Raw genomic sequence first — 27911 nt, 5'->3', positions numbered from 1 at the left:
GGATGTTTCTGCTTCAGTACTTAGACAGATATCCTGTGAGGCTGAGATTATGGATAACTATTTTGTAGTTTTAGAATGCCTGGTATATTATTTGTTTAACTGATTAGTTGCCAAGTGGTGAGATTGATAACATAGGCTTATCAGGTTAAATTTAGGGATGTGGGGCTACATTTAGGGCTTAGAGGAATTACATAACACACATTAAGGCTGCAGAAAAGTGTTAATTGAGTGTAGTATTTTTCAATAAGTACAGCGCTCTGTGAAGAAGGGAGGAAGAAAGTCTAGCAACTTAAAAAACTATTCTCATGACCCGAATGGTGGTACAAACAGTAAGAAAGTCATGCACAGAATACACAAAGATGATGTCTGGTTAACTAAAATGGATAATCATGTGTAGGATACAGCTTTACCTCAGGGAGACTGATTTTCATAAATTACATTGGAAAATATGATCGTTAACCCATAGATATGTTACACACTTTTGTGACGAACTTCCCATTTCCTTGGTGAGTTAGATCTGAGGACTGAAGTTTCCTAAAGTAAGGATGTGTAATGCAGAAGTCAGGAGATGCTCACCTGGCTACCACCAAGCAGCTTCAGGAAGGACTGCTGGGGCCTCTAGGCATCTGTGTGCACTTTGCAGTCCTCAAGCACACTGGAAGACTTAAGTTTCATTCCAGTGAAAAAAGCTTGTTCTACTAGTGACTGGCTTTCTACTATCAGCTACGGCTGCGTCGTATTTCCCATGCTGAAGGCCATCTGCTTTTGTCAGTTGCCATTTTCCAATTATTTCTTATTGCTTTATTCCCTCTGATTCTGTTGAGACAAAATCAAAGCTCAAAAAACATGCAGAATTCATAGCTCCCAGTAAAAACAGATTGTAAAGTACTAAGTACTTTCATCTGGCCTGTCAGGAAAAAAAAAGGCTTTCCAACTCTAATTTGAATTAGGCCAGAGATGCACAGAATAATTTGGGTAGCTACTGGTTAATGAGCTGTGGTTTACAGGTTGGGCTGCTCCATGCTTCCCCTGGAGTACATTGCATGCTAAGTCATCCACTCTCATTATAACCTCAGCCCAAAGAGCAGCCCATTTGGAGGCAATGAAATGATGTGATGCTATATATCACAGAAATTAGAGGGAGAGCAAGAACTGGTAGGTCATCTTGACTCTCCCCTGCCGGGACAAGCTTGTCCCCTACAATGTCTCCTTGAGTGCATTTGTCCAGTCTTGTTTTAAATGACCCAGGCAATGGAGCTCAAACCTCTTCCCTTGAGAGACTATTTGGCAGTCTAATAGGCTTTGCTGTTAGCAAACTCTTCCTTGATGTGCAGCAGCCCAAGTTTTCCTTTGCTCCATTTCATCTCATTAATGCTGTTATTCCACTTTTGTGCACCCCAAACCATCCCCCCATCTCTGGTTCATGTTCATCTTTTCCCTATACTTAGAAATGGTTTCTCCATTCCTTTTAGTTACTGCCTGACCACAGAAAGTTTGCCACTGTCTTAAAAAAAAAAAAAAAGCCTTTCTGTTCTTCCCCCATTTGTGACTCCCCTCTGAGCCCTTCCTTTTTTGATCAAAACTTTCCTGATTTGTAAGGGCCAGAAAAGCACTGTATTTCACCCTTGATGATGTCTCAAAAGGGCAACACTGGGGCATTCTTCCCCTACTCTGTGGCAGATGTGTGTGTGTGTGTGTGTGTGTGTGCGTGCGTGTGTGTGTGCAGCCTAAAATTGCATTGCTTCTCTTCACTGCCAAACTGCACTAAGGAAGTCGAGACCTGATGTACTATCGGGACTCATGAGCTTTTGAGGAGGAGAGAAGAGTTATTCGCCTTGCACCCATCATTGTACATGTGTATTTGGTCATTTTTCTTTTCAAAACCCTGTGTGAGGCTTTTGGCTTGATTAAAGTTTGATTAAGGGTCGAAGAGAAAAGCAAACTTCCCATATAAGTACATCGAAAATAATACCTTGTTCTCTGAACCAGACAGTTTTTTTTCTTTCTCTCTCTGTTTCTCTCTCTCCTTTTTTTTTTTTTTTTTTTTTGGCCTATAATTACAATGTACTGCTGATAAAGTGACTAAGAACTAACTACCCGTTCTCTTCCTTGGAAAGGGTGAAGCACAGTGTTGTGAAAGACAGTTGTTCTAAAACAGTCCCTGCTTAAAAGACTGGCAAATAAGAGAAAAAGATGAGAAAATACTAATTTCACTGTTGGCTCCCCAAGAATGAGCTCATTCATAACTACGTAGACCAGAATTCTACTTCAATAACAACTTGTTTTCCCTATACTACTGTCATCAAGTGTTGGAATATATGCTTTGAAACAATATTTGTTACAAAATGTTTGATAGACATTGTGTATATTATCTGTGGTCCTTTATTCAGTGAACAGAATATAAAGAGACCCAAGTTGCCTGTCATTTGGTGCTACTTGTGATTCAACTTCTGTGCTTTGAGGGACAGCTGATATGTTTGCTGAATATGAGTCAACTTATTGGAGCATGCAGGTGAGATTGGTTCTGTTCCACCACAGCCTGCTGTGGTGTGGCCTCACTGGGCTAATGGTCAGGAGAAATGGTTCCTGCTCTCCTCCTTTCCCTGACTTGACCATGTGTCAAATGGGTGAATGTTGCCTTGCCAGGCCTACCCTCAGCAGAGTTATGCTGCAGTGTGAATCACTACAACCAAGGGTGCTTGACTGATGGGGAAGTGCCAACATACATGTGCCAACATACATACCTATATTTTGACATTTAGCAAAAAAGACATTATCTGATTAAAGCATGCCCTGTAGCATTTTGGTCAATATGTGATATGGTAGCTCACGGGTGCCGTGCTGGGATACTCTTGGTGTCATCAAAGGAGAAGCTTTATGTTTGGTTCCCAAGGAGATTCAAATTTCTTGTTGGAGATAAGATACATGCATGAAAAAGTAGTAAGTTATAAGTGGTAGTGGATCTAGCATTCTCTGGATTCATGTATTGAGCAGTAAGCCCAAAGGTGTAATGGTATGAGAGAAAAGAACATGAGGCCTGAGCCTCAAAATTATGGTGAACAATTATTGAATGTTTCCTGGCTGGCCAGGCATGATGTTAAGTGCTTTAGATGGACTATATCTTAATTTTCACTGAAAGTCTCTTGTATTTATGAAATGAAGCTCATGAAAGTTAGATAACTCAAGTAAATCCACACAGTTATTAACTAGATTTGAGTCATACTCAGGGGATATTCCATGTAGAGCTTATGCTAGCACTCACTAAAGAAGAAGAATCAGTTTGGACTGCATCTTGAAATATGAATTTTACTAGTAATTTAAGTGATAGTAATACTTGCCTCCTCTACTCACAACTATTTCTGTTCTCATGAGATCCCCAGGGAAGGACATACATATGAATAAAGGGTACATTTTGTATTACACATCACTCTGCATGTGACCTAGTACAATTGGGTTCCTCTATTCTGTTTCCAAATGTTTACCTCACCTGGATATTGCTTAATGCAATAAGAGAGAACAAATAGGTTCTTATCTCCCTCCAACCCAGAACACAAAGAATTTCAGATTAAAACCTTTGTGGAAAGGAGAAAGACGGCAAGGTTTACTCAATGATGTGGGTCAAGATCAGCTTCATGCCATGGTGGATTGAAAATTCCAGAGAGAGAGTCATATTCACACAAGTGAGCCACTAATGCCTTTAAAAAAACCCGAAAATATAAATTGTGTTCTAATGGTGATCTTGGGCTATGATCCAATTAATACTCAAGAAATGAAAAGGCAGACATGCCTCTTCCTTTCTTGTTAAACATCTGAGGAACCAGACATCCACTGAAGGGTGAGATCTGTGAACAAATACCCCATTAGAGATTGCAGTCTTTAAAGGCTTCTGGATCACTTGAGGAAGGATGTCCTATAGATAATGGGACCTACAAGATGGGAAGCTAGGGCTTGTCACTTGTGTATTGATACCAAGAAAGAGCAGAGCACAAGCAGAGTGAAATTTCAGGAGAAGCCACTGAGAAGCAATCATGAGTAGCAACACCGTCCAGCAACAGGGAGACAGGCAAATTGGCAGTTGAAGTGGATGAGGGGATGAGGAAAAATAAATAACTATGCAAGAAGGGAATTACAAGAAGTAGACCCTAATTTTACCAATACTGTTCAGTGTGGCCTAGAGGGAAGTAGATTCTAAAAAGACTTTTAATCAGAGGGAAATTAATAATGACCTTTGAGTGAGCAATTTCAGTAGAGTAGAAAGCATGAAAATTCAAATTAGGCAAGTCTGGGAGGGAATGCTAAGTTGGAAGAATCAGCTATAGAATGCATTCAAATATATTTTAGTTATGGAATAAATGTGAGATAGCTGCAAGAGTGAATCAAGGCTATAGATTACTATTTAATTTCCAAGAGAAGTAGCAAAAAGCAAAACTGATAATGGTTGGTGACAATACATATCATTTGTTTACTTCTTGACTGAACATCACCTATGACCTCCATGTAGCAGAATAGGTCTTGCCCTCTGTATTCAAAAGGGATTCCTTTGCTAAAATTTAAGTTTCATGATATTCAGGAGCGTAATGTTAGATTGTTCTGTCAGTCAAGGTGGCATGTTCTCTCCGTCTGGGATGCATTCTCTAGGAACACTTAGATGGAGTAGAATAATATTATCCAGAAGCAAAGCGCACTTTTTGTGATTCTACTATGTTTCAGTGCTCTTAAGTATTTTAATTTGATTGGTCCTCATAGCAACTTTTATGGTAAGCACCTTTAAAGGGAAGAAACAAGTACAAAAAGATTTAGCTAGAAAAATTTTTGAGGTGAATCAGGATTAGGAATTACAACTCTTGTGATAGATTGGGGTGAGAGATTCTAGTATAGTGGTGCGCATGACATCAAAGTAGCTTCCTCTGAAATGGTTAGGAATCCCAGGGCAATTGTGAGATGAACACTTAGACAAGGGGAAGGCTTGGTGAGAACAACAAGTTCAGAATGTTAGGTCCAAAATGACCTTGGAGATCTGCTGTAAACAACATATTTCTGTCCTCAGACTCACAAGGAGAGTAGGTGGTGAGTGCTTTGGGAGGTGAGCAGGTCCTGAGGGTTTGAAGTCTAGAGTTAGTGCCTTACCAAGGAGGGTTAGTGTCCTTAGCAGAGACCCCAGGAAAAAGTCTCCCCCTCTGCTGTGTGAAGCAGCAGTCAGAAGGTGATTTGTATGAATCAGGTCCTTAGTGGACACGGAATCTCTTGGTGCCTGGACTTCAGATTTCCTGATGTCCAAAAACTGTGAGAAATGCTAGAAATAAATTTATGTCATTTTTAACAGTTTATGATATTTGCTATAGCATTCCAGATGAACTAAGAAGAGATTGTTTAGAGGAATTCCCTTATTTTCAAAAATACCTCATTTTCAGTAACCTCAGATTGAACATTTATATGTCCTTCAATTCATAGTATAATCCACAAATCACAATATCATAGTAGCAATGTAATTTTGTCATCTGTATATAAACATTTTTGACATTTTTTATTATAGCAGATATTATAAAGTACCATTTTATAATTATCCCCAATTCAAAAGGATAGCATTAGAATTGCCAGTACATAATTCTATTAATAGAAATATTAAAGAAAAACAGATATTACCATATTGCAATTTGTTTTTCAAAAATGTATATTTGATATGTACATTTCAATGTAATTATTTTTTTTACTTCATCTTATAGGTATAAACACATCCTGTTAAAAAGGGCTTCAAAGATTTCTGTAGATTGTTTACAGGGCCTATGGTTACAAATAATGAGCCCCGGAAAATGGAGGCCTAGTGGGTTTGTGGAACATACGGATGTATGGCTAATACCAGTGATGGAGGCAAACCCTGATCTAACTTTAGATTCAAGGAACCTTCCCTTACTACCATGGTGTACTCTAGTGTGGTGGACAATAAAAGAGCTGCATGTAGAAATGAAGAAGCAATCAAGACAAGAAGAGGTTGTTTGGAGATGGAAAGTTAGACTTCCTTTTTTCCATATCTTTTAACTCTGTCACACTGAGAAAATAAATGCTGTGTAGTACAGGGGCAGTATTTTGTGAGCAACTTCCTTCTTGGATGTTTGTACTGAGTAGAATATCTTTTTATCCTACTGTGACTTTCCAACTTTTCTGCTCATTCTTACCAAGGGCAGCATCAGGACCTAGGCTCTCTTAGATTCTGGCATCATAGTTTGCTGTGTGATATTTTGATAAATCTGAGCTTTCCCAGACATGTCTTCCATTTTCCCTCTTTCCCACCTTTGGACACTGTTTCCATGGGATGTTTCCCAATCATTGTCTCATGGCAGGAGGGACCCAAACACTTGGAGTTTGAGGGCAGTTAGTGATTGGAATTGAGGAAGTGTTCGCAGGACAGGTGAAGCAAGGGAGGGAGACTTCGGCAATTGGACTGCAATGTAAAAGAAATTCAGTAAGATGCAACTACAAGCTGCTGAAGCTTTGGTGGGTATAAAGGATAGAGAATAGAGGCATGACTGAGAGATTTACTTAGGAAAGTTTCTTGCTGAAAAATGGTGTCAGCGGAAGCTGTAAAGTGTCGGTGAGCAGGTGAATTGTATGGGTAGATGTTGTACTAGAAGAAGGCAGAGAAAGGTTTTAATCTGGACTGGAAGGTACACTGTGGCAGATTTGGTAGGCAATGCACTGCATCACCTGCTTCTGAGCTGTTTAGGACAACTGTGGTCCCTGTTTTGCACATGAGGAAAATTAGACTTGTAAAATTCAGATGATTGACTTACTTAGTGTTAGAAATCTAGAAACTGGGATTTTAACTCCAGCCATGGTTATTCCAAGCCCATTATGTTTTTTTTCTCTGCTATTTCATACTTTCCCAAGGTAGCAATTGGAGGACTAGAAAATTGGACAATTTTCTAGTTGAGTTTGCATTGATATACTTTCGTAGGAGATACTGTCTTAGAAATCAGTCAGAGGCAGAGTAAGGTACTGAAAGTTTTGTTACTTTTCTTTTCCTCTATCTGTTATTGACTGCTCTCTCAAGTGAGATGTGGTTTTCTTTTGCAATGAAAATCTCTACATTCCTGGAGTATAACAGTACAATATAGCAGCCCTCTAAACAGGATGCTAATAAAATAAGAATGGCTTGTACAATGTCTTTACTACTGGAGAATTTTATTGTAATACCCTGCTAAGAGTGAACTTTGTTTGAACTGCAATGAATGAACTATCTGGGACACAAAACTAATTCTCTTGGTAGTGCATGCGAGAATAAACTTTCCTCACCACCAAGCAGCAGTGCCATACAAAGCTGCACAGAGCTTGTCTCATTGTGAGGACGGTACAGAAGCTTAGGATAGATGGGAGTCAAAAGGAGAAGATGTTCTGTAGAGACCGGAACACTGCTGTGCCATGTGGAATGTCTTTCATAAAAATGTTTCAAAAAGTCTGTGGAAAATTGAATTAAAAGGTCAAATTATTTTGATGCAGGTATTTTTGAGATAAATGAATAACTTTTTTTCATAATATATTTTTCCATGAGCCTTTGAAACCCCCCTCATGCATACTGATTTCGAATTTTGTTTTGCATCAAAAGGACCTCAGCTTTTAATTACAAATCCATGAACTTTCTGGAGCACCCCTGTATTTCTGGAGGGGAAGTACTACTTGCCATTTCCAAAAACACAAACCTGTAAAAATGTAGATGAATATTTTTGTAATCCGAATAACTTAGCAGAAAAACAAAATATATTCCAAGTTGAATTCTGATATTCCTGTATCATTCTCATATTCCTGTATCATTCTCTGTATCAGGAAAATAAAATTTCTAAAAATTAGAAATGAAGTATGTTTTTATCTTTCACTTTTCTTTGTATTCAATAATTAGATACTTAAAAATATAAAAGCCATTTTGAGATGAGAATTTTGAGCAATGAGTTAAATGAGTAAGTCCAGTTTGTCAAAAATGCTTCTTATCTTTGGTCTTGGATTAATTCATTAAGAATAGGAAATATAGTCAGTAAGACAAACTTTAGTCAAAGCCTCTTTTTCTATGCAGAATGAGAGCTGAGCATTTAATACTATTAAGGATGCTTACAAACTTGTGTGTGTGTGTGTGTGTGCGTGCGTGTGTGTGTGCGTGTGTGTCTAGGTGGCCCATTTTACCCTCAGATACCCCAAAGTGTGGTGCTTTTTCCTTATTGATACACTAGGTGAATCTAAATATCGCTAGGACTACAGTAAACCCGATTTTCTTTGTTTATTTCTTCCTGGGTGAACATTTGAGTTGGCTGTTCATAAATCTTTCTTATATGTTTGTTTATGTGTGTCAAGTAACTAAAGATATAGAAAAAACAATATTTTCTGCTCTTCGCAATTTTTCTAGGATGTCAGGTTCTGTGAGAGTCCTGGCTTATTAATGTGCCTGACTTCCAGCATTTATCACAAATGTAAATGAACAGTGCGTGTTGTAGCCTGTTGGCAGGACTGCGCTGATGATCATGTTGCTATGGTGATCACAGAGCAATACAGGTTCATGAGACAGTATTAGTAATGCAGCAGCTTGAAACTTAATCAGCACACTGCGACTTCTCTCCCATATTTCAATATCACTTCGGCAAATTGAATTCCAGGCAGTTGTCAGTCCAATGTATTCCCCACGGTTTCTCCTCTGCAAAATTGCCTCTTTATTCTATACACTGATGATCATGGAGTAATTGAAATCTGCAGCTGTTTGTCACGCTATTTATACAATTCTGTCTTGTAGCCAGCAACCTTTGGATGGTGTGCCCTGCAGGTAACAATTAGATCTAGAAACCTTTATTTATTTATTTATTTAGGGTTGAACACACTAAATGGTTGCTCTCCCCCCATACTCCTGATTCCGGGTTTTTTTTTTTTTTTTTATGTGATACCTTGGTTTGTGGGGGAAAGTTCAGCCAAGGTTTAATCACAGTCTATTATGGCAACATAAGAGGACTTTGCATTCTTTGCTTTCCATGATTGTTAGACAACTGGAGTGCTGAGAGAAAGGAGTCCGTCCTCAAGGGAAATGACCACCCCCTACTCCTTGCTCCCCAACAATCTGTCTTCCAGCAGAGTCAGGAGCCAGGCTCTCCAGCTTCCAGAGGGCCCGAAACATTTGCAGCAATAGATGTGAAAAACAATTTAGTATGGCAAAGAAAGCCGCCATCCTGAGGCATGTGGCAAGGATTGGACACAGGATAATGCTGCACCTTAGTATGCTTTGTAAGGAAAGAACTTAAGCCTTTTCCATGTTTCCCAGTGAACTGGTCCATTATCAAGTCTCCCAATAGCCCTTTTTGAGTTGTTTTGAGGGTCACTACATGATGTTTTTTTTTCTCTGAATGTGAACTCTCAGGGAACGTAAACTGAGCTTTATTTGAAGCCCAGCAGGCAGAAAGTGTCCTTTCTCTTCTCCTGCCTGTAATATGTGTTGAAATAAATGGAAGGTGTAGCCTCCCCCGCCCTACTAAAAGCAGATGATTCTGCTTGATGTGCCTCCCCACCTGAAGGAAAAAAGTAAAACAAAATAAAGAAAATGATGGCATAAAATTGGAACGGAGGGTTTTCTGTTTTCTTAAACTCCAATAATGAAATGACTGGAGGCCTTTAGAGACTTGGGTAGGGTTTGATCTTTCCGCTCTCCCTGGGACCTGTCAATAGTTCTTTGTGCCACTTCCTGCCCTTTTCCTGGCTTTGACTGGGGACTGTGTTTGTTACTTCCCAGTGAAACCCCTCCATGCTGGGTGGATCTTCTCTTTTCTTCCCTGCTGCCTCCGCACTCCCTCCTGGGTCTTGCTATTGTGATTTTTAGACAGGAACATTGTCTAAGGGTTCTTTGTGCAGTTTAAAGTTACTGGAGGTCATTCTGTAAAGAAACATTTTGTTGTGGAAACTGGCAGAGCATAGAAAAGAAAGAAAAGACATTTCTAGGGTGATCTTAATGGAATAATAATTATCAAATATAGATTGTATCTCTACCTTGCATAGCTAAGACAAACATGACAGGTAAATTTTGCATTTTGTTTTGAAATGTCATTTTCACCCCCTCAGGTGTGTGTGTGGGGAGCTGTCCAGGAGCTTGATGAAGCTATCCTTGTCTGGCTAGCGTGTGCCAGTGTGGTATTGAACTGTGCATAGCAGGCAACTTTCCAGGTTCATCCAAGACCTGAGGAGGAAACAAACTGAGCGGACATTGGTGACCTGGCGTTAACCAATGATCTCCAGGGAACATCTCTTAGGTTTATGCTGGCTTGATTTCTCTCAAGGCTTCATCCATATCCCCCTTCCTGCATTCTTTTTGATGATACTTTAGTTTCAATACTGATGAGACAGATTTTAAGGTAGAACTGTAACTAAAGCAGAGAGCACCAACACTTGAATGCATTCAGAATTAAAAGTGTTTTGAAAGGTGTTTCTAGAGCAGACACTCCTTCAAGTTAGGAATAATGGATATTGTCATCTACTGAGTGAGAATGAGTGGTTAAAGCAGGAGCCCATGGAGGCTTCTGCTTCTGAGTGACACCTGGCTGTGACATCATCAAATATTGATTGAGGGGCAAACCTGAAGCCTCTGAGTGGAACCATTAAAAGACTATAAAAAAATTTTGTCTCTAAAAAAGAAATGAATTAAATTGCCAAGCAGAGACGCTGTTTTCTATGATGTGCTTATTATTATGAAGTTCTAATACTTTGTTATAACTGCTGTAAATAAGCTCAAGTTATTTTAAAATTGGACTGGGGGGTTGGAACTGCCTTGTATGAACATAATTTCAATTTGAGATATTAAAGAGACTATAGAGATCACCTGGAGTTTGTCGTTTGTAGGGTTTCAGTTCTACAAAATACCAGGGTTTCCTAATGCAATGATCCCCTGTCCCCAAACACCCAACCTTTAAGAAATTGGAAAAAACCTGCATGACCTGGGATGCTTTGCACCACTTCTTGTAATTTGTGTAGGAAATCTCACATTTCTCAGAGGCCCTGTCCATCACCAATGTGGAACACTCCATGTCCCCCAGGGCATTTGGGGGCAGTTTCCACATTCACACAACCACATCTAAAATGCTCCTCTACTTTTGGTCTGGTGGCTTTTGAAGGTCCCACATTAGTTACCACTATGAACACTCACTTTTCTCATCAGCAATGCTGTCTTTAGCTGCTCCCAAAGCTCTGGACCTCAAGTGAGATGAGGAGGTGAGGGGAATTCTGTTATTTTTAATGCTTTATTCAATCATTCAAAGTTTATTACATCTCTACTTTTGTCAGCATCTACATAACAAATACAACCTGTGAAGCTTATGTTGAATTTTGGGTCTTAAAACTTTCACAAATGACCAATAGTGTGAATCCTTTAGAGTCCTTTGACAAAGCTCTCATGAAATACATGTCAGTCATGGACCTCGTCTCACAGCTATTGGGAGAACTTTTGACAATCCATCTCTGGTTTCTATTATATTGCCCCTGCCCCCGCCAGAGCCTATTTAATAATTTTTTCATGTTAACCACTGTTAGTACATTTCCCTTGGAAACACAGTAGCTTGTTTATCACAATTGTAGCATAGGTGTTTTGTATTTTACACAATTAAAAGTCTCTATAGGGTATATAAGTTTTCCTACAAATTACATGCTTAAAAATTAAATTCAGGAGCCCGGCGGTGTGGCCTAGCGGCTAAAGTCCTTGCCTTGAACGCCCCGGGATCCCATATGGGCTCCGGTTCTAATCCTGGCAGCCAGCTTCCCATCCAGATCCCTGCTTGTGGCTGGGGAAAGCAGTCGAGGACGGTCCAAAGCTTTGGGACCCCGCACCCGCGTGGGAGACCTGGAAGGAGTTCCTGGTTCCCAGCTTTGGATCAGCACAGCACCGGCCATTGCGGTCACTTGGGGAGTGAAACATCGGACAGAAGATCTTTCTCTCTGTCTCTCCTCCTCTGTGTGTATTTGACTTTGTAATAAAAAATAAATAAATGTTTTAAAAAATAAAAAAAATTAAATTCAGACATTTTGCAAAATGGAAAACAATTTGCACCACTGCTTTACAGTTTTACTGGGTGTTGTGTTCCCTATCAGAGACACCAAGACCTGAAGTTGAAGTTTAAGTTCACAGCTTGAGTTCTTACAAATCCATGCCTTTCCATCCTTCAGCATGATCCGCAAGAAAGTCACATCTGCTGAGGATATAACCTAGAAACAGGATCTCAGCCTCTACAAGTAGGAAAATCCAGGTATTTTTTCTTTCTTTTCTCTCTGCACATTTCCCCCCATAAATGTTAGGAATATGGACACTAGAACACAGGCTACAGATTCTGTCTCCACACTAGCACAAAAGAGAGAAGGAAATAACAGGCTATATACTGGCCATACAAGATACAAAATTGACTAACTATCCACATTTATAGTCCTAAAGCATTTGATTTTGTTTTTGAAACCCAAGCGTAGCATGCAGCTTTGCATAGCACTGACTTTGTTCTTTCATTCACTCATTGCACAGGTCTGTTGTACTATATACCAGTCTCCTGCGGGTATGATTTAGAGACACTAGAGAAAGACATCTGTCATCATGGAATTTATAGTTATAGGACACAGAAAAAGAGCAAGGTAAGTTAATAAAGGGGATGACATAGGTTAAGGGAAAATTGAAGCATGGGTGGAATTGATGTTGTGGTACAATTTAAAATGGGTAATCAGAGAAGGCTATATGGGTAAGGTGGCACCTGAGCCAAGAGCTGAATCAGTTCGATCTGCCTTGAAAGTAGCTGACAGAAGATTCCAGACAGAGACCCAGCAAGGACAAAGCCTTGAGGTACATGTGGGAGGGGTCACTTGGGCTGGTGTAGGATGAGTGTTTGACAACAGGCAGAGGCCTTGAAGGCTCCATGTTGAATTGTAGCTTTCACTGTTGAGTGATGGGGAAGCCACTGGAAGGGTGGTATTGCATGTTCTGTGGTAGGAAAGACCAGGATAATAGATTTGCAGTTGGGCCTGATGACAAGGTGCTTGAGCTTGTATATTAAGCATGAGGTATCAATTATGCCTGTATGAGAAATGCCAGGCAAGCATGTATGTACACAAATCTGGAGTTCAAAGATGAATATGGGCTGGGGACATAGCTTGGAGACATCATTGTAAATGGTGCTTCTAGTTGTGAGGCTAGGTAAGATTCCTATGAGCAACATTTAGGTTCATCTAGAATCAGAATTGGTATATTTTAGTGGGACCTGCAGGAATTGCATGGGAGTGGTCCTCCCGTCCACTTCACCATTGGGTGTATTGCACAAGAGTTTACAGTTGAGTTAGCTGGGGTTTGAATTTCCCCAGCACAGTACGACAAAGCAAGTGGGGGAAAAATAGACGGAGTATATGCAAGCAATCAGTTATAATGAGGGATTTTTATCTAGTATGCAGGTGATGAGAATATATAGAGGAATGGATTTGATGAAGGTGGAAGGATCAACATATTGTAAGTCCTGGTGGGACAGAAGAATTTAGGAAATTTAGCTAGAAAAAGGGGCAGAGGTGAAACAACAGCAACTACTAAAAGTTTGAACTTAAGATGATTTTTATGGCTATTGTTTGATGTTGGGTAACAATCCTGATCAGTTGTTGTGAAATCAGTTTGGGGGTCAAGGTCACCATTATAGAAATGGATGTGGATAGAGTGGAAAGCATTAAAATATATTCCCCAAAATAAGGACAATATTTTCTAGCATGCTTCTCTCAAATATATGTGTATACATATATGTGTATAAATTATGTACTTACATTCATATAGAAGTATAATGCATTGGATCATATTGTAAAATATATTTCTAAAAAAAACAAAGCAAAAGTAATTGACAAACGCTATTGGTTTGTTCATGGGAATGAGTAGCTGAGAAAAGCATTATTGGAGTTGTCTGCATTTCTAGAAAAATCTAGAAAAAAAAGCACCAATTCTTGAGTCCTCATGATTTTTTGTAAGGAGTGAATGTCTCAGAATCTCCATACCTAATAATAATATATTTAGAAGGGTTTCCAGTCCATTTGCAGATCTTCAAAACTGAACTATGTAACTTTAGTGCTATTATTTTCTACCTTTTTAAGTTGAAAATTAAATGAGAGGTAAAGCATGTTAATTCAGGCTCTGCCCCAACTTTTCCAGTTGAGATCTTTTTTATAGCCCATGTAAGAGGATTTGTGTTTATCTCTATGAACTCTATTTAATTTTTCTTAAAGATCTCAACTTCATGGAAAAGCTTATCAATGTATTAAAAATACTATGCATCTCTTAAATAGGCAGATCTGAAACCAAGTTTGTTCTGAAACTCCCTTTTTATAGCAGTTATTTTAAATTTATAACCATGTTTATTAAGAATGTTGTACTCTGAGGGTTGTCTTGTTAAGCAAATGCACGGAATCAATGCACCTGAATCATGGGGGAAGCCTCCCTTCCATGTCTTCACAGCCCCCAGGTTCCTTCCGAGTCCCTTTGTCCGCTGGGAAGTGGTGAGCAGTTGTAGTTGGGGTTGACGGCAGGACAGGCTACATCTCTGGTAGGTGGACAGCATGCTGCTTTACTCTGGCTGCTGTAGGAGAGTATGACAAGTAGGAGGACTTACAGAAACAGAAATGTGAGGTCTAATATAAAAGTGTTAGTGAGAATATGCTCCCCTGTAGGCTTTGGGAACAATTCTTTATCAACTCTCCCAACTTCCGTGATGACTGTCAGTTCTTGGCATTCCTTGCTTTGCAACTGCATCGCCTTGGTTCCTATGCCTGTCATTTCAAGGGTTCCTCTCCTGTATGCTTGAATCTTGTAGGGATATAAATATACAGAGAAAAAAGAGGTAAAGAGTGAAAGATCCTCTATCTGCCAGTCCACCCCCCAAGTGGCCGCAATGACTGGAGCTGAGCTGATCTGAAGCCAAGAGTCAGAGGCTTCTTCCAGGTCTCCCACGTGGGTGTAGGGTCCCAAGGTCTTGGGCCATCTTCAATTGCTTTCCTAGACCACAAGCATGGATATGCATTGGAAGTGGAGCAGCTGTGACACAAACCAGCATCCATTTGGAATCCCGGCAGATGCAAGGTGAGGATTTAGTCATTAGGCTATCACGCCGGACCCTCCATCATCTAATTTGAATTACATCTGCAATGACTGTGTTTTCAGACAAGGTCACATTCTAAGGCACTTAACCATCTATTTTGGGGTGGATGGGTGGGGCACAACCCACACAAGACAGGGAGCCACTGAGAAGCTGCAGAGGGGCTCCTGCAGCTGGCAGCAATCCTTAGGGAGGGCTGGGAACTCCAATGGCTCACATCTTCATGACAGGACCCAGAGAGGCACTCTTCAGATGTGGGGACAGGGATAGCACAGAAGTCAACTAGGTCAGTGGTCAGTCACACTGGGTGGAGACGCATACATAAGATACTCTTATATTTAAAGGAATTATCTTCATAGTCTATTTTGTTTGACTCATGTCCTAAAACCTCTTGTTCTTCCTCTGGATGTCTAGCAATACCATTGGTAGAATAAATTACACTGTTAGGAAAAGAAGAGGGTGGTGGAGAAGTTGTAGGGAAGGTATTATTGTAGCACATGGAGACTGCGGTGTGGTGAGCCAGAGTCCACATTCAACGCGTGCTTCTTGTTGAGTACAGGGGCGTTAGAGAGGCTGAGAACAGACATGAGTCTTGAGAAAGTGATTTTTCTACAGGTGTTCTTTTATGTTCCTGCTCACTTTGGTGCACAGGTGTCTTCTGTGTAAGTAGATCTTCAGCATCAATTTTTAGCCTTGGATCTTCTCTGTGGATGCTATGGGACAGCAAGTTTGGTCAACAGCCAGTGTGGGGAGCAGAAAACCCCAAAGCTTGTATGGTGCAGAAAGGGGATTGACACTAAGGTGGCTTTTCTTCCTGCACTGCGTCCTAGAAACATATTCTTTCGCATGAAAGGACCACTGATGCCTCAGCTTAGCTTATTCCGTTCTCATCCTTTAACAGGTGTAATAGTCAACAGAATTCAGGTCAGGGTTACTATCACAAGTTGCTTCTTAGCAAGCTTTGTACAAAGTTGAACATACACAGGGACAAAATTTAAAACAGTAAAAATGGTTTATATCGAAAAGCCAATACCTTTCTTATTGCAACAGCACAAATTTTTTTTCTTGTATGCTCATAAATATGACAAACTGTTCCTTTTAGTGCTGCCATTATGCATGAAGTTGCCATTCTTGCTTCCTAAAGTCAGTAGGACTGGGGTCATGAATTAGTGTTCTAGGAGGAGGAAACAGTTTGCGGATCCCTTTGGTGGCCAAGGTCAAGAGTACAAAGCATGGTGATCACAGTGAGGCTTGAAATCCACGCTATTGGGAAAAACCAGCAGTGGTCACCTGGGCTATGTGCAGGCTCTACCCAGTGCTGCAGGAGGGGCTGCGTCTAGGAAATTATGCAAAAATAGATATTGAAATGAGAGAGCCTGGTGGAGTACGTGATTTATTTTTTCATTAGGAAAAAAAGAGTGAATGGGTCTGAGAGGTCGTACTTGTAGGGTCTCGAATAGCCTGGGAAGGCAGGAAGTTCTCATTAAAATGCCCCCTGTGTGCTTCATTCTCCGGAGAAAACGGCCAGCTCTAGGCGAGGGTCACACCTGCTCACAAAATCCCAAATCATATCAATTATTCCAGTGCGACCCCATCATCCAGCTTCTGGCTTCCACTGTGAAACGTGCTAAGGGTATTTTGCCCTTGTCGTGTGGACCCCAGTGTAAAGGTATCATAAAAGGTAACTACAGCCAGGTCTATGAAAGTCCTCTCGATTGAGAGGGAAGAAAATGCAAGGAGACATTATAAAAGAGTACTTTCTGTGCTGCTAATGATCACTTTTGGTTTCAGTTTCCCTGAATGCTCAGGAAAGAAAGAAAGCTCTCAGGAAAGAAATTTATTGCAAAAGAATAATTGCCCAGTGCATTACACAGCGCAGTAGGGTTATAATGAGCACAGGACATGCAATAGCCAACCAACCGTTAGACTTACAGTCATAGTTTGATTTAACTTCTTTATGTAGGATGCTGAACAACCACATAGTTCTGCCCAAAGGTTCGGACTGCAATTGTTTTGAAAGTTTCTTGAGGGAAATGCAATTAGTGACAAGATTTAATAAAGCCAAGACAACTGAATGTGATGAGATGAGCCCCTGTTCTTTTGTTCTTCTTATGTAATGTAAGAAAATAGCAAGAAGACGATTACATTCTAACTAAATGAATTAAACAAAGCTCCAAAACATAAATTAGAATTTAACTATGCCATTAAAAGCTAATTTAATTTGCAAGCCATCATTACTAGATAATAAAGGCCCATTGCAAAATGTACAACAATATCCTGTGAACGTGTGAAAAAAACAAGTAATAAATCTCATTGAGCAGATGAATTTCTGTTACATTAGCAGATAAAAATGCTGAATGGATGTTTCAGTCTATAATGGAGAGCAGCATGTAATGGAACAATTGGTTTGCTTTTTTCTTTCTTTTTGCCCATAAATGGTTTTATAGTTAAAGGAAAGCCTTAGGGAAAGTTAGAGAAACACATAGAGTGGATTTCATGCAGTAAAACCTGCTCTCAAATGGGGACAAAGAAAAGACATGTAAGTATTCTATCTATCACCTTATGAAACATATTATAGTCTTCATCCAAGTGCAAGCAATATCTTGGTTAGGCTAATTGAAAATCTGATCACAAATGTATCCTTTTCCCTATAGTGTATCTTATTACGTTGTGTTGGAAATAATTAGGTATATATAAAAAATTCAAGAGATGTGAATAAGAAATTTGTTTAGTTGTAGTTACTATTTTAAAACTTACTAAGAAAATACCATTAACATTCCTTATCTGATTAGAATAAGATGCAAATGAGTTCAGAAAGCTCATCTTATTGAAAATGAGTTTTAAATGAATGCTCTTTCATAAAATAGCTTATGATAAGCACTTTCCTCCTACCTGTGGTGTTACTACTGCTAGAGCAGGGCTGGAGTCCACAAGTGGAATACTGTGTTTTTCTACTGACAGCCATCGCTGCATTTTGCCAGCAGATGGCAGTATAACTCTGCTTTTTCTAGTTTGGTCTAGGTTGCCACATAAATTAGTTACTTTTTTTTTTTTTTTTAATGGCATCACAGCATTAAAACAGGGTGGGGATGAAAATGTATGTACTCCTCTGGTTGTATCATTCCCTTTCAGGCTGTTGAGTCACTCGGCAGTGATGGCACTTTGGCTCATCCACCTTCCTATATAGATTTTCATGAAAGGTCACATGCTGCATTATTGTAGGAATGGTTTTGTTAAATAGCTTGGTGATTTGATACAGTTGGACAGGCTCATTCATGTTTTATATTCTGCCATAAAATTTTAATGTTAAAAAGGGTTAACACTTAGCTTAAATGTCATCTCTGCAGCATTCCCTAAATTACTCTCCCAGGTGAGCACCCCTGCTCTGCGCTCTAGTTACTGGCTTACTGTCCTGGAGACCACGACTTACTACTTGAGCTTGAGAGTTCCTTTTTACATATCTGTTGTCAGTATAGACTATAAGCTTCTCAAGGGCGAGAACTACATTTTAATTGGTGAACTGCTGGCACTTCACCCAGAGCCACTTTGTATTTCCCGCAAATGGGCCTTTTTGAGCTAATTCCTGCCCTGTCCAAAGATCCACAGGAAATATATTTTTATATATGGTTACACTGTATGGAACTGCCAAGTGGTACGTTTAACAGGTTAGGAATTCTTGGCTTACAAGATGAAGACAATGACTTCCAACTTTAATTTTGCTGAGAATACAAACAAGAAACTTTGCTGGCAATAGTAATTAGCAGAAAATGCTGTATCGAGTGGCATGGGCCAATTCTAACATGGGGATACTTTCCAACATAGCAACTTTCTTATAGTTCATTATCAGGAATGAAAAACTTTAAAATAATGAAATGGCAGGGGAGACAGGATGTCAATAACTAAGGTGAAATGAGCCTTTAAACGCAGAACCATCAATAAATGTATTATTGATTTGTACAAAGTAGTCATAAATACCATAATTTATTTCAGAAGCCACTTACTTTTTGAAAGTGATTTATTGTAGAGGAAGTGGAGAGAGACGATATTTCATTTCAAAAATCTGGATGTAAAGAGATAAAATAATTATCCAAGCAACACTTACGCAGACTGCATTCCCCTTATTTATGCTGCTTGCAGTGCCATGCATCCTTTGATATATTTTGTGCTAGATGACACCTAAAATGTCTAAGTCAAACGACTCGACGTATAAGCGATTATTAATATGGAAACACTTCCTGAACCGCCGGGACCTTCAACTAGAGAACATTTCTCCCACAACTCAAGTGCTGTTGTCTTTACCACTGGATTTATGGCCGGTGTACATGGCCAGGAGGCATGCCAGAGCTGTGCCTCTGCCATTCCTCATCACAACAGCATCTCCTGAGTACCCGTTCCAGGGCTCTCTTGTCTTTGCAGGAGATGGCGTCTCCTGTCAATGCCAGGAAGACTGTGTGCAGCCAGTGGCCTCTGTCAGTTTTTACTTTGCTGGTGCACTCAATCAGACACTCTCGGCTTTAGCCTAGGCAACCTCCTCCCCTTCTCCCCCCCCCTTTTTTGGGCCATCACTTGTTTAAACGTAATTCATAAAAGATGAAAGGCTTCTGGAAGGGAAACCCAGCTAGGGTCCTCCTGCATTTAGAAAGCGTTCCATAGCTTGTTCTCAGTGATGTGGCTGGTGAAGAGCTAAAGTTATATGGGAACCTGCGTTACAGAGGGAACGTAGGAGCCAAAGGAGTTGCCTCTACTAGTAACCGTCAGATGAGGTCAAAATGAGGACAGGAATGACCTACATGTCATCATTGGTGTTCTAAGGCTCAAATGAAAAGTGCAAACAAAAAATGCATTGAAAACACACCTGACCATTTTATGTTGCAGTGACTGTGAACTCTCCAGACAGGCTTGGGGACAGAAAAGGCAAACCCCATGCCATAAGTCTAGTGATGAGAAGGGGTCTTTGTCTTTATGACGCAACAGGATCAACCTTCTTGCTGCTTCTGCCAGAGAAACAAGCTATTTCAGTCCAAACGACCTAATAGGGAGGTGTTCCTGCTGCTGCTCTGTGTTCAGCAGAAAGTGGGCAGCCTGTGGGAATGGGTCACATGTACAGTGTGGGAATCACTTTCCTCCTGGTTTGGTATCCTTAGTGCTGAAGATCTTCAATAGCCTGGGGGTGGTTCCGAATCCCGAGGCTCCTGCTAAGTTCTTCCCCACATTCATCTGCACTAAAGAACCCAACTTGGCTCTCGTTTGATCCCACTCGGGGCCTTCTGCATTCTGCTTGTTGTGTTAAGCAGCAGGCTTTACAATTGCTTCACCCTGGCGAAACACTAGTATTACTTTTCACGGGGTTAAACTGTGGTAGGGAAATGTGAACAGAGAGCCCAAAGATGCTGTCTTTATGGAACATAATGCACCATTCTAACAAACAAAGCTTGGGAAAATACCACCAGCCGGGAGCACAGTTATTTATTGCTTCAAGGGAAAAATCAAGCAAAATAGCTACAAACTGTTTAAAGTACACCCCTTTTCCTTCTTTCTTAAGTCTCAGTCTTTTAGGCTATGGAATAAAAAAAAGAATTCAGCTATTTCCTATGCAGAGAGTAGCCTTTTGTGGTGTGCCGTGCCTGCCTAGGCTTCATGTGAAGGAATGAGTCTAATGCAAACCTGGAGGGCAGTTGCCTTAGAACTGTAGCAGAACAGGTGCAAAGAACAGTGGTGCCCCCTCTGGTGGATAGACTTCTGGGCCCGGGGCTCAAGAAAAATCTCTCGTTGGTGTCGTCTGTGGGTCTTGCTTCCCGTGATGCATGGGGATATAACGTAGACCATGCTCAATCATATTTCACAGACCACAATGAAGAATTAGATGAGATGAACCTTAAGGAAAAAAGAAAGTCTCTGAGAGTAATGTCAGACTTGGGAGAACCTTCATGTTCTTGAAACCTGAGAAGGACTTCAACATTTCGGAGCCACTCTTCCTTGCACATCATTGTGCAGAACAGTAAAAGTCTCACACACAGGGACAGATCTGTGACCGAAGCCTGTGCTACCCACAGGTCCTGTAAAGTGATTGACAGCTGCCAGTCATGGCAGGCTATAGGGATCTGTAGAGCTTCAGGAGAAGGTGTTTGTGTTATTCTGAGGGTGTGGTCTTGATGCCAGGGGAAGGATGTGGGGACACTGGTGCAGCACAGAACCTTGGATCATCATGGAAACAACCCATATGGGATAAAATAATTTGTAACTTTACTCTGTTCTCAAACATCAACTAAGGCATAGTAATCAAGAATAGAGAATTCTAGTGCACAAAGTGGAGACTAGTAAAATACTTGAACATGAAGTTGATGTATCTATACACTAATGGGGATATCAGTAACCATGTCGGTAATATTACACATTTTCAGTTAATAACCAAATAAATGTTAAGAGCTAGAAAGACAAAGAATCAGAAGTGTTACTTCTTGCTATAAACTTTATTGGGTTAAATTCACCAGAATAAGGTGAAAAATATGGTCAAATCTTTGAGGTAGAGATAATGCTATTTAATAAAACCAGTTATGTAAAACACTGGCTTGTTTAATTTTCTTAAGTGAAAACAGGACAAACTATTTTGCAGAAATGAGTGAGTAAGAGCATGATGATAGCCCATATCAAAACATTTAGAGTGACTGCCTGAAATAGCACAGTCCGTAAATGGCACAGCAGTTAAGGCAAATGCAGAAATTGGCATTACTCAGCTAAAGCCAGTTTTGATGATTTTTGAACAAAGTTGTTTCCCATGAATTATCTGCCTGGATATCTTGTCAGTCTGGATTACTGCCATGTTTTCATTTCAGTTAGAAATGTGGCATATTTCTAAAGGTTTTATTTCTCTGATTTTAGATTATAGAAATGGTTAGAAAAGTCCATTTTGTTATATCACTCCCCCACAGATTGCTATTAATTCCATGAATACTGATTGCATAGATGCCTGGATTTGGGGGGAAGGAGTTACAAAATACTTGCAACTTGACCACTGTTTTCAAGAGACTCCTTAGTATGGTAGAGACACATAAAATGAATTCTCTAACTATCAATTAAAACAGTGCATACTTAAATACAAAAATATCAGATTGAATAGTCTTTGGGCAGTTCCAACCACAGACTTGATGATCAGCACATACTGGGAATTTAACCTTGGAAAATTAAATACTATTTCTCAGCCAAATTTCTTATTTTAAATGGATGCTATAATCTTCTATCAGATGACACATGAAAAAATGCTTTGTAATTCACTTCATTAAATTTTGGACTAAAATTAAGATTCATTTAAGAATTAGATTGTATCTGGTTAAAAACTTCACTAAAGGCAGAGACGATATATAATTTGATGCCTAAGCTATAGAAAATGCGTCCCTTCCCCTGAAGTTGAATTACATAATGTTATCATTTAAATCTAGTCAAGATGCAAATGAGATTTGTTGTATAAGACATCCCAGTGACTTTCTACGTGCACCTGTGTGTCAGGTAAACTCAAGAAAACCGCAAGAACAAGCCCAAAGGGCGAAGAACTTGATGTTTCTGTCTGTGTTATAATCTGCTGAAGTCTCAGTGCCCAGGGCCATTATATGACCAAATCTAAAGTCACTACAGGATTTGGTCAAATGGGGATGAGGAATGAAATGTGCTCACAATTTTGCAAATAGCTTGTGGTCAAGGAGGAAGAAATGGGGGAAACTTTTATTTTGGTAACTGTTTTGTGAAGATCGCATGCATGTTTCTTTTTGTGTATTAATAGGGATTTTATACACTTCAAATTTATGTAAGAGACATAAAAAGAAAGAAGTAAATTTATGTTTCCAATGAGAAATATGTACATGTGGAAGAATATCTCTTAGTTTTGGAATATACAATAACATAGATTTGCCTTATTTGAATATCTTTCTTGTCTTCCTTGTAGACTCCTTGTGGCTAGTAACTGTGTCCCACATTTCAGAAGCCATCAAAATTTTCCTCATTCCGTATTTCATTGCTGGAAATATCTGTCTTGCTACAGACTTAGCACAATTCCTAAGTTTCCTAAAAATATTCTGGTAGAAGCCAAAGCTTCTGCAACTACTATTTCTTTCCATGTCATTGTCTCTGAAAGATTTGGTTACCCTTGAATATATTTCTTTGGCACAAAGTCTTTCAAGAAATTCAGCAATTATTGAATATGTAAAACACTGGGGGCATAAAAAGTAAATAAAGGCTGTGCCTATGTTTGTGAAAAAAAAAAAGAAGAGAATGGAGTGACATATTACAGATTCTAAAAGCAAAACATTGTCGGCCCAGAGTAATGTACCCAGCAACCCTTTCCTTTGTGTTTGAAAATGAAATAAAATTCTTCTACAGTAAAGAAAAGTTAAAGAATATGCCTCTTCCAAACCTACCCTACAAATGCTACTTAAAGAAGTTCTCTTGACAAAGAAAAGGAATAGTGCCTACCAAAACCAAAGGCAAAGGTGAAAAACATCCAGTAAAATAACAACAGAACTAAACCAATGAACAACCCATTGCTAAAATGACAGGACCAAATCACCACCTATTATTATTAACCTTGAATGTAAATGGCTTAAATTCATCAATCAAGCATCATAGATTAGTAGACTGGATTAAAAAACAAAATCCATCTATTTGTTGCCTACCTGAGTTATTTCACCAATAAAGATATGCAGACTATATCTCATGAATTTTGATTTCTTTTGTTAGTTTCATCTCTTCAAAACACTTTCGTCTGATTAAATTCTTCAGAGACTCGTAGATCTTGCAGTAGCATCATTTTCTTCAAGAAGGTTCTTGATTTTCTTTTTCATTTCTTCAGCGGCACATTAGTCATTCAGTATCATGTTATTTAACTTCATGGTGTTGTTAATTTCTTTTTTCTTCCTGTTGCTGATTTTGTTTTGTGGCTTTTCATTTAAGGGAATGTATAATAGCTGTGTAATGGAGACTATCAAAACCAGAAGTATGTTATTTGACTTCATGGCATTGTAAATGAATCTTTCTTCGTATTGTTGATTTTGTATTGTGGCTTTTGATTTAAGGGGATGTGTAGTAACTGTATAATGGAGACTATTATATCCAGATGTGAGGACACAGCGCAGTATGCATCTCTACTTCCAGACAAAGATGGACTCCCAATGAAACTATTAACTGTATCTTGACAATAGGATGCTGGACCCTCTGCCATTGTTCATGCCTGCAATGATGGACATATGACTGTGTATGAAGAACTATACTGTAGCAATGATATAGGGGAACTCATGGGGAGGAGTTGGGGAGGGGTTAAGGAAAATCCCAGGGACTGTGGAATTGTATCTTAAAATGATAATAATGACCAGAAGTACAATTTTAAAAAATCTAGTGTCATGGTAATCACCCTCAATTTTCTTCTAGGAGTTTTAGAGTTTTAGCTCTCACATTTAGAGTGATAAAACTCGCTGCTAATTCTTCTACATACTGTAATGTATAGGGACTTGTTCTTTTGCATGTCAATATTCTAACATCATTTGTGAAAATGTGAATTCTTTTTGAATAGTCCAATATGCATAGATCATTTAAGGACCTAGCAAAAGAGTAAGCTAACATGTTGAGTTGTGTTCATGTCTTAGTCTGAACAGGCTAAGGAGTTTGGACTTCAGTTATTAGAAGACGGGGAACCAACAGTGTATGTAAGATTGGAAGCAAAAAAGAAAATAACAGTAGTGCTTCATTTTTGTAGGTTAATAACTATCATATATAAGGCAGAAATTCTTAAAATACGTTTAATAGACATGATCACATTCTAAATATTTATAAAGTGCTCTTAATTTTATACTTTGGATTATTTGTCTTACTCAGTATTTGATTGCACATAATTTAGAATTTGGAATATACAGATTGCAAGTAGAAAAAAAATCCACAAAACCATTTGTCCCACAATCCAAATGTCAATGTTGCTAATATTCGCTCTAAGTCCATTTTTATAAACATATGTGTTTTATGTATAATAATATTGAATGTGAAGTTTTCCATGCTCTTTTACTTCAATTGACATTATTCTGTGAGCACATTTCCTTTGCCAATTTAATGAGTTTTAAAATGTGCTAGGATAACAGGTATTGCAAAGGGAGAAGGAAGAACTGGTTCTAATCTTGGCAACAGTGCTGACTTGCTCTATGACCTTTACCAAGATGCTCAACCAATCACAACCCCAACTTTCACTGCCTGAAAAATTGGATAGTACTTCCTTCCTACTCCCTGGGGGCATGATGAAGAGCAATGAGGTAATACCTGGAAATTGCTTTTCTTTCCTGTAAGAAAGCTGCTATGCATGGACAGATTATTATATCACGTTGGGCCCTTGCTAAGCCAGTGGCAGAGCAAGGGCAAAACCCCATTTTTTTTTCTTTCTCTGCCATCAGTTCCTGCAACCTATCTCTGTGGACTTCCTGGGTTGCTTTCTGTACAGAGGGCTTATCACAGAAGCATACAGCTGCATTGTGTTTGTGTAGCTACAGAAAAAAAAATATTTACATCTTAGAAAGCTGTCATTCTTGATAATTTGGTTAGTGTGTTGCACACATACAGACTATATTGGGATCATTTAGTATCATTTCAGTATTCTGGCTTGATCTGTTTCTCCAGTCACATTCATCACTGATTTTTAAACGCGAGGTGGCTGCAGCAGTGGATGCGGTTTTTATGTGTGTGACTAAATGTGACTGTGTAACCCACTGTCATTGCTGTGTCATCTGTGAGCTCCCTAGCAGAGCTTGCATCTGTTTCCCTTTCTTCCCTTGGCCACAGGATGGAATGGCCAGGATGTTCAATTCGTCCCCTTATTTTGATCACAGAGTGCTAGGATTATCTGCTATGTTTGCCTAACTGCCTGTGTTGCTATGACTCATTTTCACACAGTGGATCTCTTTGGGGAAGTTGACTGTACTATTTATTGTGTGGTACCAGGGTTTTCATTTTCCCTGCAAACTTTTTTCCATTTTGAGTGCAGAAATTGCTCAGTTTTTAAAAAGCTTTAATCAAGTGATTTCTCAGTAGTCTTTGTGAAATTAGAAGGTAGTAGACAGGGCAACTTTCTCCTTATAGCTTCACAAGTGGCCATTACAGCCACTTGGAGAGTAACCCAGCAGATGGAAGATCTTTCGTTGTTTCTCTCCTTCTCTCTGTCCATTTGCCTTTCTGATATAAATAATACATAAATTTTTTAAAAAGAAGTTAATTTTTATTTTATTTGAAAGATAGAATGACCAGGAAAGAAATCTTCCATCAGCTGGTTTGCTCCTCCATCCTTGTAACACCCAAGGTTAGGTGAAGCCAAACCCTGGAACCTGAAACATATCTGATTTTTTATGCTGGTGGTTGGGAACATCATCTAATGTTGCCCCTACTGTGCATTAGCAGAAAGCTGGGCTCAAAGTGATGGAGCCCAAACACAAACCAGGCATTCCAGTGCGTACATATATCAAATGGTACCTTAAGGGCTGTATCACATACCCAACCACAAATATTTTTGTGGTGCTTTAAGCAGACTGTGGGGTATCAATCATGTATATGTCTTTTGAAGAGGAGAGAACATAGGGTTTGTAGTAGTTGAGACACACCTTTGGAAAGTAGCTGAATCTGAAGGGTAATCTTCTATTCCCTTCTCTAACTTGTTCTGTTACCCCTATCTATAGAAGAGGTAAGTGATTTTCTGGAGAGGGCAATAAGAAACAAGAAATGGAAATAAAGACCTAGAATCATAGGACTTTTCTACCACATTCTTATCTCCTCTCTTGTTTCAGTGAAACTTCACCTGTAGGCTCTCTTTTGCAGTTTGTACATCAGCTAGCGTTCGAGGCAGCGCAGCGGTCAGCCAGGGTTTGAGGTCACAGCCTGTTCTCTAGATCAAACAGCAAATGAGTTCTTTTTGCCACTGAGGACTTTAAAAACCCAACCTATGTGGACAGAGCCTTGAGAAATCTGCCCATGTACAAGGAGCATATTTGAAAGAGCATTTTTGAGTGTTTTTTTAAATCATAATGTGCGTTTTGAAATGAAGCCCCAGCCCAGTGTTACTAATCCCACTGTGTCTACTTAGGAGAAGAGGGTTGCACTGGGCCTCTCCATCCCACAGGCGTGCAGACTGAGGGGCTGCCATGTAAAGGGATGCGCTCAAGCCTTCTTTCTCGCACCCGAAAATGACAGCATGATTCTTCTTCTGCCCTTCTGCTCAACGTTATTTTCAATTTTCTTTCTCATCTAGTGAGGGCATTTTCATCTTTTATGATAGTTTCAAGTTGCATTTACACTATCAGACCTGTGAATTCTTTTGTTCTGTAGAAAGCCTGGTCAAGATGACATCTTTCTTTTTTTTTTTTTTTGGTGGGGGAAGGGAATAGCCTAATAGATACGAAAACTTGCACTAAAATGAATCATTTTCTTTGCTTTTAACTGTGTAGTTTATCACAGACTAAAGCCTTACAAATTGATTTAAAAGGACTGGCAATGATATCTAGCCACTTAAAATTGTGATGAACTCTTCAGTTTATTCTTATCTTCTCATGATGCATATAAACAGATACAGGGAATTAATCTTAAAAAAATAATTGAAACAAAATACATGCAAACCCTTTTGAAAACCATGCCCATGGCCAGGCTAAAGTCCTTGCTTTGCATGCACCAGGATGCCATTTGAGTGCTGGTTTGCATCCTGGCTGCTCCACTTTCCTTCCAGCTCCCTGCTGTGGTCTGGGAAAGCAGTCGATAATGGTGCAAAGGCTTGGGACCCTGCACCCGTGTGGGAGA

This window comes from Ochotona princeps, chromosome 7 (genome assembly GCF_030435755.1).
Source record: "Ochotona princeps isolate mOchPri1 chromosome 7, mOchPri1.hap1, whole genome shotgun sequence".
Taxonomy (NCBI): Eukaryota; Metazoa; Chordata; class Mammalia; order Lagomorpha; family Ochotonidae; genus Ochotona; species Ochotona princeps.
Note: the sequence above shows the minus strand (reverse complement) of the source record.